Source organism: Petaurus breviceps, unplaced genomic scaffold (genome assembly GCF_028583685.1).
Source record: "Petaurus breviceps papuanus isolate PSGF00001 unplaced genomic scaffold, PetGlider_PUasm1.0 213, whole genome shotgun sequence".
Taxonomy (NCBI): Eukaryota; Metazoa; Chordata; class Mammalia; order Diprotodontia; family Petauridae; genus Petaurus; species Petaurus breviceps.
In genome coordinates this window covers 2,228,151-2,240,165 of record NW_027185860.1, presented here as the reverse complement: position 1 = coordinate 2,240,165, position 12,015 = coordinate 2,228,151, and the positions used below count along the sequence as shown (strand labels likewise).

The 12,015-nt window shown below is 43.9% G+C and overlaps 1 pseudogene; it reads left to right on the top strand.

Annotated features, from left to right (window-relative positions):
* Positions 1 to 737: 737 nt before the first annotated feature.
* LOC138165500 (NHP2-like protein 1 pseudogene) lies at positions 738 to 1,100 on the top strand (annotated as a pseudogene).
* Positions 1,101 to 12,015: the final 10,915 nt, after the last annotated feature.

Here is a 12,015-nt window from a genome sequence, read left to right as displayed (position 1 = left end):
GGGGGCTCGGGTGCCCAATATATACTTTTTCAATAGGGACAGATATCACTCCATCATCATTTTATCTCCCAACAAAGGAAATCAGACCACTCATAGCCTTGGGCTACCTAGGCAGAAAAAGCTGTCCAAGTCTGAGCAGAAAACAATGGATTTGATTAAATGAGTGGTGGGTTGAGGTTTGACTCAATGATATCTCATGATCAGAAATGTCTTTCTGAAGAATTTTGGGAGAAGGGGCTGGGGGTGAGGGGTGGGAGCTCTGAGTGTCTAAGACACTGATTACTAAGAAAAATCATTTTTCACAGATCATATTATTTTTTTCCATTCATTTATTCACTCATTCATGTTTAGATATCTATCCTAACATGTCAAAATGTCATTGAAAAAAACATTCTGGGAAGGCGAGATGGTGCAGTGAATAGCGCATCAGCCCTGGAGTCAGGAGGACCTGAGTTCAAATTCGGCCTCTTAACATTTACATCCTGACACTTAACATTTACAAGCCGTGTGACCTTGGGCAAGTCACTTAAGCCCAAGTGCCCTGCCTTCCCCCCTTCAAAAAAGGCAAATAAATAAATAAATAAATAAAACCAAAACAATAAAAAAAATTCTTAAGAAGTATTTATTCTGGCTACTCCAGGCATCCTCCGTGAAGCTTAGGAGCAGAGAGGACTCCTCCAGCTTCCGCCATCCCTGCGCTGTTCTGAGGAGGTAGTCGAGACTGCAGGGTAGCGAGGATGACTGAGGCCGAAGTCAACCCCAAAGCTTACCCTTTGGCAGATGCCCAGCTCATCTGGTACAGCAATCCTATAAGTGCAAACAGCTCTGGAAGGACGCCCATGAAGCCACCAAGATCCTCAACAGAGGCATCTCTGAGTTCATCTTGGTGGCTGCGGATTCCAAGCCCCTGGAGGTCATACTCCATCTCCCACTGCTGTGTGAGGACAAGAACGTGCCCTACACTATGTGTTTGTGCGCTCCAAGCAGGCGCTGGACTGGCTTGCTGAGTCTCCTGGGCTGTCATCTCCTGCTCTGTCATCATCAAGGAAGGCTCCCAGACCCAGTCCGTTAAGCAGTCAGTCGAGAGACTCTTAGTCTGAGCCTAACCCAGTGGCTCAGCCCTCTGTAGGACTTGGTCAGGATCCTGAGAGGGCTGTGGTGAGAGCTTGGTGGGCAGAGACTGTTCTCAGGTGACTTTCAATGTTAAGGCATTTTTAAGACTGTTAGAACTGGTTGGTTTTTTTCTGTCTCCTTTTCCCCACCCTCAAAGCTTCATTTTGTGTTCATTTCTGTGGGCACTGGGGTCATGAGAGAGCTTGACCTTTGGGGAATGGGGGGGGGGTGGGCCAATGAGGGAGTTGACCCAGCAGCTACCACAGAGCTGCCACCCAAGGATGAGAGCTACCATGACACTCCTTTTGTAAGCCCAGCGTCTGGCATAGGCCACTCTATCAATGGTTATTCCCTTCTGCTACCACCAAGAATATACCAACACAAGCCCATTTTCCAAGGTCTTAGCATATCTTGCACCTTTGCAGGCTGGACCAGCTTCATAACAGAGGCATTTAAAGGCCCCAATTTGCCCTCCCACAGCTGTGGGCACATTCCATTTCTGATATTGCGGTATTGTGAGTCTCCTAATTCTTGTCAGACCAAAGCTCCTTCCATTCTCTCAATCTTACTTCCAAATGACTGTCTATATTCCACATCCTTGAATCTAAATCATGTTTTAGAATATTTTTTACACTGCTCCATTTTATTTTTTATAAATTAGAAGTATTTAAATGCATTAAACAAAACCTTAAAACAACTAGCAAAAACAAAACAAAACAAAACCATCAGTATTTATTCTGATTGGAAGAATTGAACATTTGAATTTTTTGAATGACTATACTTATTCAGCATTTGTGGCTCTTGAATAAATCCTTGGAAAGAAGTAAATGAACAATGACAGGAACTTTGAGCAGAAGCTAATTTCTCATTGTCTGAAGAAAGATATTCATTAATTTCATAATATCAATTTTTTTTTCTTTCCTCTTTGGTCATAAATTTCCAAATTCCACTATTGGTGAAAAGTATATTTTTCCCCTTTTTATTTGCAATACCTAGCTTAATGGTTAACTTAGATGAGATTCAAAGGATAATGGTTAATCTTTTTACTTCCCTTTGTAATGTGCATACCTGGTCTTTGAAAAGTATTATGTCAAAATGTGTGTACTAGAAAAGTGGTATTTGAATTACGAAAAAGAAGGCTTTGAAATACCAAATCACTAGGCTCTAGAGTATAAGCAAATTCAAATAGAAAACTACTTGAAAAGTGTTCTTAAAGGTTTCCTAATCTCTAGAGGGATAATGATTTTATTTTTAATTGATTGAAAGTCCATCATTTTCAGCAAAAAGAATATGGAGGTCAGGGGCGGAGTCAAGATGGCTGAATAGAAGCAGGACCTCCATGCTGCACTCTAAACAAACTTTGGAGCTGCAAAACCTGCAAAATGACACAGAGAAGCCAACCTCCCACTGAGGACGGCCCAGCATACCTGCAGGAAGTGGCCAGCCCAGAACTTTGGGAGTGGAGCCCAGTCACTTCCAAGCCAAGGTTATAGCCCCAGGGCGGGCCTGACCAATTGCCAGCTGGAGGTACTCCAGGTCACCAGCAGCTGTAGCCCTTTCTAGATTAATCAACAGAGATGCAAAGGACAAAGTGAGAGGTCGGTGCAGTGTGGACTTTGGGGCCAGTAGTTGGGAGTGCTGAGGCTTTTTCCCCCAGGGCGAGAAGCAGCTGAGAAGCCCAGCACAGCCAGCTCCAAGCGGCAGCTTTGGCTCCTGGCCTGCAGAGTGTAGGGGACCAAGAAACCAGTTTCAGTGGTAAATGCTGTTGCTTTAACTTGCTTGGATCTGGATTGCAGTATAGGGTAGAGGTCCTGGGGTATATGACCAGCTTGCCAGAGCATGTGGAAGCCTCAGAGAGGGCCCCCATCTGATACCTCCAGCAGTTGAGACAACCCCAGCATTTGGGATGAAAGCTCCCCTGTTTGGTGGCAGAGTCCTACTGTGGCAAAAAGCCCAGGGGTTGTGTGACTGAGGGGTGGCATGACCAGACAAAGGAAGCAAAACAAACAGAAGACTCCAACATTAGACTCCTATTTGGGGGACAAAAAAGAGCAAAGCATGGAACAGGAGGAAGACAGTGAAGTCATAACTCCTGCACCAAAAGGTTCAAAGAAAAATATGATCTGTTTACAAGCCATAGCAGACCTTAAGAAGCAGATAAGAGAAGTGGAGAAAAAATTGGGAAGAGAAATGAGAACAATGCAAGAAAATTTTGAAATGAGAGTCAACAGCCTGACTGAGGAAAATCACACCTTAAAAACCAGACTGACTCAATTGGCAAATGAGGCTCAAAAAGGCAATGAGGAGAGGAATGGCTTGAAAAACCAAATTTTCCAGATGGAAAAAGAATCTTAAAAGCTCAATGAGGAGAATTGTTCCCTTGGATTTAGATTGAAGCAAAGGGAAGCTAGTGACTTTAAGAGAAATCAAGATGATGTTAAACAGATCCAAACAAATAAAAGAATAGAAGGCAATGTGAAATATCTCATGGGAAAAACCACTGACCTGGAAAATAGATCCAGGAAAGATAATTTAAAAATTATTGGATTAACAGAAAGCCATGATAAGGGAAAGAACGTAGAAATCAGCCTCCAAGAAATTCTCAAGGAAAATTGCCCTGATGTTTTAGAACCAGAAGGCAAAATTCGTGGTTGAAAGAATCCACCCATTACCTCCTAAACAAAATCCCCAAAAGAAAACTCCTAGGAATATTATAGCCACGTAACCAAATTTCCAGATCAAGGAGAGAATATTACGAGCACCCAGGAAGAAGCAATTTGAATATTGTGGAAACACAATCAGGATAACCCAGGATCAGGCAGCTTCTACACTGAGGGATCAAAGGGTCTGGGATGGGGTATTCTGGAGGGCAGAGGAGCTGGGATTAAAACCAAGAATCACCTACCCAGCAAAACTGAGTATCATCTTTCAGGGGAAAATATGGTCATTCAGTGGAATAGAGGACTTTCAAGCATTCTTAATGAAAAAAACAGAGCTGAACAGAAAATTTGACATCCAGATACAAGAAGCAAGAGAAGCTTGAGAAGGTATACAGGGAAAATAAATCATAAGCCACTGATGATAGCTGAACTATTAACATTCCTACATGGAAAAACAATAATTGTATCTGATGTAACTTTTTTCAGTATGAAAATGGTTGAAAGGAATAGAAATATATCGGAGGGTATATAGGTGTGTATATATATATATATACATGTTTGAATGTGTGTATCTATGCTTACAGGTATATATAGGTAGAGGGCACATGACCAATCTAATAGGAAGGGATGATACTTAAAGGGGAAATTAAGAGGTGAGATAGCAATATAATGAGAGGAAATGAAGAGAGACAGAATGGGGTAAAATATCTCATAAAGAAGAGGCAAGGGAAAAGGGTTACAATGGAGGGGAAGAATAGGAAGGCAAAAGAGAATGGGTCAACCTTATTCTCACTGAATTTGGCTTAAGGAGGGAATGACATACACATTACATATCTCCCTACAGGAGAGTAGTGGGAAGGGGATGAGAGGGGGATGATGGAAAGTAGGGCAGGCTGGAAGGGTGGGAGGGAAGTCGGAAGCACTCACTTTTGAAAAGGGACGGGAATCAAAGTAGAAAATAGAACAAGTGGGTGGCGGGATAGGAGGGAGGGAAATATAGACAATCTCTTACAATATATCTACTATATTAATGTTTTGCATTAGCTACACATGTACAATCTATATTGAACTGCTTATCTTCCCAGTAAGAGTGGGTGACAAGGGAGGAAGGAAACGAATATGGAATTCAAAGTTTTAAAATCAAATGTTTAAAATCATATATACATATATACCATTATTAATACTATCTTACATGTAGTTGGGAAAGAAGTTATACAGGCACTGGGGTATAGAGATCCACCATGCCCTACTGGAAAAGTCTAAGGGAGTATGGGAGAAGATATGGGAGTAAGCAGACTGGAGGAGGGGATATCCTGGGGGACTGCTATTCTGGGGTGATGGGTAGGGGAAAATCAGAAAGAAAAATTTTAACTCAAAATCTGGCAGAAATTAATGATGTAAATCAGAAGTTAATAAAGCACTTGAAAATGAAATATATATATATATATATATATATATATATATATATATAAATGACCTTGAAGTCCTAGTGAAGAGGTTACCCATAAAGAGGGTCAGGCTTGCTATGGAGCCCCCCAAATACCAACATGCTGGATCCTGATGAATGAATTCAACTCAAGTCTTCTCTCAGCCAAGGAAAAGTAAAATTGATTAAAATTTCGCCTGTGTTGGACACAGAGTAAGCCTGTGCTAGGTCATTCTATGGCATTCTCATTATCATATGGCACTCTCACACACATAGAGACAAGATGGGGTCTTATATATAGAAGGTTGTGGGAGGAATATAGGGGTGATCTAGAGGAGGAGTTCAGGGAGGGTCTTCAGGAGGAGTTAATGTTGTCAATGAGCGATTAAAGGTGGGAAATTGCTGGAGGCTACCTGTTGACTACACACAATGGTGTGCTAGGCCAATTCAAGGGTGGATTGATAGTTAAATAGGCTCAAGGGTGAGAAGTCTAGTAACAGAGATTTGGCTCAGCCACAAAGTAAGGTTTATTGGTTCATGCAAATGCCTCATCAAAAGCTATGATTTAATCAGAGTTCAAGGGGGGTTCCCAGAGCCTGTACCTCAAGGACTCAAGAAGACCTTGAGGGGGCTCCCAGAGCCCATACTTCATCATCCCCCCTCAAACAAATGGGACCCAAATTCCTTTGGGGTAAAGGGCAAATGTCTCAGCATCTGAAAGTTCTTCCTCCTGTCCAAGGGCGTAGAGCTGTCCCTGCCTCTCTGGGTCCCATTCAAGGGGGTCAGACTTCACATTCAAGGGGTCACAATCTGGAACATGGATGATGGTGTTCTCCAGTGGGCTGGAGAACTTGGATTCAGTTGTAGATTTGCATAGTCTTAGTGGTCATCCATAGATTGATGGCTTGAACCCTAGAAGAGACAAACCTGACAAGGAGATTAAACAAAGACCAAAAAGGTATCCAAAAAGGGGGGGGGGGGAGAGAAAAGATAATTTCTCTGGTACAAAAGATAATTTTCCTCGTTGGAATAAAAAATGACTATGTCAAGGCCAAAATGCTGGCAGATATTCCTTTGCTTTCTAAATTGCTCCATGGACATTTAGCACATGGAACACAATAGCAAGCACAGAATCCAATAATTTTTAAAAAAAACAGGCAACAACTCCTAAAGGCTGTTCTCTCCTTCCATCATCATAGACAGTAAAAGATTTCTTCTAGATTGGGTAAAATGGTGGTCAATTTAGTTTTCAAATTTTCAAAAGCTTTCACCTGGTAGTCTGGGCCTTGAGTAAGAATTAATGATTACAGTCTGACTGAAATGGATTGGACTGCAAGGCTGGAAGCTCAGGCTGACAAGGATAAAGATTAGCAGATTAGCTGGCCTGAGGATGAGTAAGTGTCAGATTGTTGAGCCAAAAGGAGCAGGATAAAATATCCCCTATAATAAAATTTGGAAGTGGATTTTATTGTCCCAGGAGTGCTGGGGTCACATACCCACATCAGATTGTGAGTTGGCATGGACAATGTACCGGTTTTTAAAGTTAATCAGGTTACGTAAGCCTAGACTACAATCAGTGATTTGACAGTGTGTTTTTGAATTTCCCTCTTTTACCCTAGGCTGAGGGACAGGGAACCTAGAATGGGCGGAGATGGGGAATATCCAGCATGTGTGTGGGGAGGGGGGCAGGGGATGGAGAAGAATGGAGAAATATGGGGGGGAGGGCTGTAGCAGCAAGTACCCCAAGTGCATCCTCAGGGTTTGCTGCCCATACAGGTTCTTGGATCTGCTTTGTTAAAGGAAAGCAACTCAAAATGGGTTAACAAGCTTACTTTAATCAGTCAGACATATATCGTTTACCTTGTTCAGGAGAAAAGGTCAGCACCCTGAACCTCAAAGTATACAGGCATAATTATCAAGACAGAAACATCAAGTAGACAGATTTCCAAACTGTCCAACCATTACATCCATACCCAGTCAACATCTGGGTTTCCACATTCTGGGTTTTTCAAAGCCGGGGGACTCTCAAGAACGGCTTCCCAGAATTCAGATCAAATCACAGAACACTTCTCAAAGTGAGTCCCAAAACAAAGCTACACATCAGTGCTTATATAGCCTTCTCCTGGCTCAGAGAATGTAACAACCTTTTTGACCCACTGGCCAATCAAAAAGTATCTTCTGAAAAACAAGCCTCCCTCCCCAGGCTTCTGGTGCACTTTAGCCTAGGGGCAGGGAAGATCTTTAAAATTTACATTCGCATTACAAGGGCAGGGAAGAGAATGGAGAAATATCCAGGGGAGCAGGGGGAGAATGGAGAAATATCCAGCAGGGAGTTTACCCTAGGCTGAAATTCCTGCTCACGAAGCAGTTGGGGGAGGAAAAGGTGGAGTTGTGCTCAACAAGAAGAGACTGCTATGCAGGCAACCCCAAGGTCTGAGTGGGTGTCCCTTTAGGGGGAGGGGCAGAAGAAAAACTAATGACTGGGACTTGAGCAGGGATTACTGAAGCAGGAAGAGAGGAAGGGTAGGATAAATGCAAAGTGAAGAAGGCAGGTAACAAGGGGTGGGCTAGAAGAAAAGGGAAGGAAAATCAAGGGAAGAAGTAACTGACCAAGGAGGGGGGCATGGGAAACAAAGGGGGTTGGGGGGTTTGGGGAAGCAGTAGAAGGAGTTGGAGGACATTGGGGAGTAGCAGAAGGTATTGGGGAATATTGGGATGGGTATAGTAGCTAGGTGTGATGGGAATGGAGGCAGAAAAGGGGGGGGGGGAAAGCCCTGGGGCCCATAAGAAGGGAGTCATTCAAAATGTCCAATTGACCTCCATTTCCCCTTTGTGGGGTGACTATAGCTATGAGCATCTTACAATCTTTTCTGAGAACAGGGTTCTGAGATAGTTCATCAACGGCCATTATGTAGGGTATTTCTACCAATTTTCCTTCCACTACACCATGATTTTACCTCACAACAGAAGGAAAAGTAGTCTGTTCTTTCAGACCACTCCCCAGTCATACCAGACCTCTTCAGTCTATGGCTACCTAGGTACAAGAATCTGTCTTCACCCCAGCCTGAAGAGAATATAAAGAAGCTTCCATAACTGATTAAATCTATTCAGCCTTGGGTTGGTGTTTGACCATAATAAGACTCAAAGCAATCTCATGATCAGTAATGTTCTTCTGAAGAATTTTGGGAGAAGGGACTAGGGGTGGGGAAGAAGCTCTGAGTCTCCAAGAAACAGATTAGTAAGAAAAATCATTTTTCACATTTTTAAGAGAGAAGGTTACCATTAAAATACCACACTGCCTAAGAGTTTTGAGTCACTAACAGAACAGCCTATTACAAGTGAATTCCTCTGGTGGTTTTGCCCATCTTCCTTAGCACCGGGTCTTACTCATAACAAAAATCAAGTTTGACCTGGCTTTTTAGAGCTTGTATTATTAACCTGGGCATGGTTAGATTTTGTATCAGCTTCGTTGTTGATATAGTATAACGTTTCATAATATGCCTAAGAGCTGCAAGATTCAGAGGTAGAACTACAGGGAGAAGTACAAATAAGCTCACAATTAAGAAAGTTCCACCTTTATGCATTTAGTTGTGTTAAAGTTACATCTTAAACTTAGTAGCAAAGCCTCTAAGACTAAATGTTCAAATGGAGGTTTGGAGTGTAGTCATCATGGGAACTCAAAAGTGAGCTGCTGTCACTTTGCAGGGAGCTGGGAAAGCCAAACTGAGGTATAATCTCCTTTAGTAGGATCTTGGACACCTCCTAGGCCTCTTCTGTTCTACAACGAAAAGCTTCAACACAGTTTGTAAAAGTGTCAACAAAGACTAAGAGTAATTTAAATCCCCTACATGGGGGCATATGGGTTAAGTCTATTTGCCAATCTTCCCCTGGATAGGTACCCTGCCTCTGAACAGGTTTTAAAAGGGGAGGTGGTTTAATTGCTCCTTGAGGATTCACTTGGGCACAAGTAGGACAGGGTTGGCAAACTTGCCTGATGGTCTCACCCAGCTTGTGTCCTGTGAAGAGAGGCTTTGTTAGGGATTGAAGGGCATTTTTCCCCAGATGTGTGGCCTGATGTAAACCAGACAGCATCTTCCACTGGCTTCCCTCTGGGATAAAAAGATGGCCTGTGGGCGTCTGAAACCACCCAAAGGCAGAGAGAGTATATCCCCTCTCCTTAGCGAGGGTCTGTTCCTGGGGGCTGTAAGAGGGCTTAAAGGAGTCAGAGATCTGTGGCACTAATGGGGCTATCAGAGTCAGCTGGCGGGCTGCTTCCTTTACTGCAGCGTCAACCAGGTGATTCCCCACAGCCTGATCTGAGTCTCCCTTGCAGATGGCCCTTGCAGAACATAACAGCCACCTCACAGGGTTTATGTACAGCCTGGAGAAGTGTTAAAATCTCCTGGGCATGTTTAATAGGATAATTCTTTGCTGTCAGATAACCTCTTTCCCTCCATATTGCCCCATGAGTATTCAAGACATGAGAAGCATATTTGGAATCTGTAAAAATGTTTAGCCTTTTATTTTCCCCTAGCTCTAGGGCTCTGGTGAGTGCTATTAGTTCTGCCTTCTGGGCAGAGGTCCCAGGGCCAGAGGCTGGGCTTCTATGGTGCAGTGTAAACTGACCACTGCATACCCTGCCCTCCTCTTCCCTTGATCTAAAAAACTGGAACCATCTGTGTACCATTCTTCATTGCTATTAGAGAGAGAGACATCTTTAAGATCCTGGCGACTTGAGTATATGGAGTCGAGGGAGTCCTCACAATCATGAATAAGGCCATCTGAGTGGGCAGTATAAGGGAAAAGAGTTTTCAGGTTGAGAGTATGGCACACTCTGAGAATTAGGTCAGGGGAGTACAAGATCAGGACTTGATATTTAGTGAGCCATCTGCTATCTAGACACTGATGACTTTTGGCTTCCAGAATGCTCTGGACTTGGTAGGGGGTTAAAAATCAGGGCAGCTGTTGCTGCTACAGCCCAGAAGTATGAGGGCCATCAGGCAGCCACAGAATCAAGTTGTTTAGAAAAATAAGTAACTGGCCTGGAATCAGGTCCTAGGGACTGAGTTAAGACCCCCAAATCCTGACCCCTCCTCTCATCAACATATAACATAAAGGGCTTTTCCAGATCAGGCAAAGCAAGTGCCGGCAAAGAAAGGTTTAAATTTCACAGTTTCAAAAGCTGTAGGCTGATCAGTTCCTCAATCTAAGGGAAGGATATCAGGCCCTTGAGTAGATACATAGAGGGGCTTATCAATAAGTCCAAAATTAGGAATCCAGATTCTACAAAATCCAGCCATTCCCAGAAAAGTACGAAGCTGTTTCTTAGTGGCTGGGACAGGAATAGACAATATAGCCTGTTTCCTCTCAGGTGTTAAAAGGTGAGAGGTGGAGGTTAATTCATAGCCCAGATATTTAACACTCTGACAAGGTATTTGAACCTGAGCCAAGGAGACCTGGTACCCCAGAGCAACTAAGAAATTAAGAGTCTTTGTGGTGGTGCTTAGGGATTCCTCCTAGGTGGGGCTACAAATGATAATATCATCCACATATTGAATTAGGCTACTGTTAGGCAGGTCCAGATCCCGCAAATCTTTCCCCAAGACTTGACCAAACAAATGGGGACTATCCTGGAACCCTTGTGGCAACACAGTCCAAGTTAAGTGGCACGGATTTGATTTCCCAGGGGGTGTCCACTCAAATGCAAAAATAAATTGGGAATCCTTATGTACAAAAAAAAAAGCCTCTTTAAGATCTAGAGTGGAGAAGGATTGGATACCCCCCGGGGTTTGAGCCAGAATTGTATATGTGTTAGGGACTATGGGATGAATAGGAATAACAGCCCCATTAACTGCACTGTGATGCTGAACCATGCGAAACTCCCCATTTGACTTTCTTACTGGGAGAATCGGGGAGTTACATGGAGACTGGCAGTAGAAAAGAATCCAATACTTCAGAAAATTTTCAATCAGAGGTAGCAGTCCCTCTTGGGCATCAGGCTTAATTGGGTATTGATGCTGGTGGGGGTATACACTAGGGTCCTGCAACTGGACGACAGCTGGGGTGGCATAAGTAGCATATCCAAGGATTCCCTGGTCCCAGACAACAGGCTCAACCCCCTCCCGTACTTCAAGGGGAACATGGGTGGGTTTGGTGAGCACAGTCAAGAGGGATGGAACAGGCTTGACTAGGGAGAATTGTCTGCCCAATTTCACCATCAGATCCCTCCCCAATAAAGGGGCAGGGAAGGAGGGAAGAATAAAGAAGGAGTGTTCAAATAAAAAATCCCCAAACTGGCAGGGCAGAGGATATGTCTCACAACAATTCCTCCTTTTCCTTCAATGCCCATGACCCGATGGCTAGAAATGAGGGTAGGGCCAGAGTAATTTAATATCAAAGAATATGCAGCCCCCCTATCAATGAGCAGATTAATAGGCTTACCCATGATGTCGGAGGAAGTCCAGGGGTCGGCGAATGAGATAGAGAAGGTGGGAGCTAAGCCGTGCCCTGGGCCCCATCATTCCAGGTCCGGAGAGGACTGGAGGACAGGGCGCTGGGAAGAGGCTGCTCGATCACGCAACTCACCGGTGGGGCAATCCCTCCTCCAATGGCCATCATGCTTGCAGATTGGGCATGGTCCTGGAGGTCTCCTCCTAGAATCAGTCCTAGTAGGGCACTCACAGGACCAATGACCCTCCTTGTGGCATCAGAAGAAGGCCTTCCCATGCCTTGAAGTATCAGGAATGCTGCTGGGCTTACTGGTCATGGCAGCAGCTGTAAGCTGATCCTGGAGCTGGGCCGGTTCTCTGTTTCTGG